Source organism: Triticum dicoccoides, chromosome 7A (genome assembly GCF_002162155.2).
Source record: "Triticum dicoccoides isolate Atlit2015 ecotype Zavitan chromosome 7A, WEW_v2.0, whole genome shotgun sequence".
Lineage (NCBI taxonomy): Eukaryota > Viridiplantae > Streptophyta > Magnoliopsida > Poales > Poaceae > Triticum > Triticum dicoccoides.
The window spans coordinates 90,795,681-90,798,323 of record NC_041392.1 but is presented as its reverse complement, the minus strand read 5'-3'; positions in this window follow the sequence as shown (position 1 = coordinate 90,798,323).

The window sequence follows — 2,643 nt, the reverse complement described above, 5'->3', positions numbered from 1 at the left end:
GTCGACGCCATGAAGAATGCCCACCTGGAGGTCGCGCTCGCCGCGAGGCGCCTAGCCCTGCAAGAAACCGTCGACCTACACATCCATGTGTATGAGCGAATCGTGTACATAGGTATATACAAGGCGAGTGAGGACGCTACGATGTTGGCCTTCTTCAGCCGGATGGAAGCCTTGGATGCCTTTGTTGAGAAGCACCTTGACCTCACCACAAAAGTCGTCGCTCCTTAGCTGCCGGTCAGTAGCCCGGCCGGTGCACTGAGTTGAGGAGGAGGTGGTCGTACGTTGATGGATGCATCTTTCTTCTCGCCTCCTTTAACCACCACTGCGATCGCATCATCATGGCCTTAATTCTTATTTTGCTATTGCATTCTCATTTCAGTCAATACAGACATGTGTGATGCCTTTGCTCAATACAGACATGTCCATTCCAGTCTTATTTTGATTGGCTTGAGTGACAGTCTATCCCGCCGTTAGGCGCCACGGCGCGCTCTGCTCATGTCTGTTGGCGCGCTCTGCTCGCGTCTGTCGGCGCGCTCGGCTTGTGAACAACTTTTCCTTGCATGTTCAACTGCTATATGCACACACACACACATGTGTGTGGTTGCTCGCCATTGAGGCGACCGCGGAGCACTCTGCTCGCGTCCCTCCGTGCGCGCTCTGCCAACGGTTGGGCGTGCGCACGATCATGTTGGGGGCCCCGTATGCATGCGTTTGCACCGCGCGCATTGCCACGCGATGCAGTTACGTGAGGCACGATGGAGTTACGCGCTGCAAATTAGACTGCCATCAGGGTCTGCCGATATTCCTGGCCGTCCGGCTTCCCCTTTAATTCCCATGGCCATTATAACCTTAGTCTCTTCAACCTTTCGATCGCGCCCCACAACACAGCAAGCACACCCACGATGACACATAGAGAGGGGATGTCCAATGGTGCTCCAATAGAGTTCGGCGAGCATAGAGTGGAGACCCACGCGAGGGAGATGGATCTCTCGATGGTGTACACCATCGACCCGGCCTTGGTGGACGACTACATCAACAGCGTCGAGCAATTGCTTGCTGGAGACAAGTACAAGGTGGTCGACATCGACCTCCAGTACACCGCCGGTCATCCCGGCATAGATCAGAAGGTTGCTGTCACCCAATTATGTGTGCGCCATCATGTCCTCATCTACCACTACTGCATGGCCACAGAGCCTTGTGACCGTTTCAACAGGTTTGTCAACAGCACTGACTACAAGTTCGCCACGGTGGAAACCACCAACGATGTAAAAGCGCTCAGTGTTACGGGCTTGGCCTGCAAGAACCTTGTCAAAATCCGTGACCACTACAGGGTCTGGGGCAGCACGAAGAAGGACTCCTGGTTGAACTCGCATCGGCCATCATCTACCCCTACTACGAAAAGATGAAGCAGGATGCCCAGAGAACAAGTCCCGTATCCTGGCACGGGGCCTGGATGCAGCAACTGGATGAACCTCACCTCAGCTTTGTGACCAAGAGCGTATACACATGCTACGAGATACACAGGCGGATCGTTGACATGAGGAAGTGCCTCGTTACCAAAATCGACAAGCCCGGATCGAGCCACAAGCAGAGCAAGCGTCACAAGAAGTAGATGATGATCAGATGATCGTTTATGCTAGTTAATCATACATGTAATATATAGTTTACTTTATTGGTGTGTGGAAATGTCATGTGTGTAGTAGCCACCTATGTAATTACGCATGTAATAGTTTACTTTGGTGTGTGCAAATGTCATGGTTGTAGTAGCCACCTATGTAAGTGGATGTTTAATTTGGTTATGCAAGCATGTTCTTATAAGTGTGTGTGTGTGTGTGTCTATATATATATATATATATATATATATATATATATATATATATATATATATATATATATATATATATATATATCATTGTTCTGTATGCAATCCCATCGCACAACACACACGTCTTATTAGCAGTAATCGTTTGTGTTATTATCGGTATTCACACACATTTCTGATTACAGACCTGTTTGTCGCGTATCACACACATTTTGTTCATTTGAACCGTTTCTGTTCTCATGTCTCAACGCAAACAGTTCATCCGAGTGAACCGTATGTTGTACATCGCACACACCTTCATCTGGTTGCCCATTTCTTTTGTTCCTCCTCATCGCAAACAGTTAATTGAGATGAACCGCCCTGCATCACACATGCAACTAAAATCTGAACCATGTTTGATGCATCCTCCATCGCAAAGGTTTTGCACCTTTTTGACGGGTTTTTTACACCACCGTTTGCGATTATGGCATCGCACACAGTTTCGTCGAAGGGTATCTGATCGTAGTGTCGCATTAGCAGCATCCTGTAGTAGTGCATGCTCTGTGATGCTGGCTTGGGATCCACAACTTCCAAGTCAGACATCATCGACGGCGACCACAAGGAGGGCATCCAGCTCTTCCAAGGGGAAAGAGCCCATCTGCTCTTCCAAGGGGAAAACGCCCGTCTGCGACATCAGGGAGGCCACCCTACAGTCGTGCTCTTCCAAGGGGAAGGTGCCCATCTGCGATAACATGGAGCGCATCCAGGGTCCGTGCTCTTTCCACGGGAACGAGCCCATCTGTGACGAGTGAGGAAACCCATGATTTGTTTTGTTGTGCCTC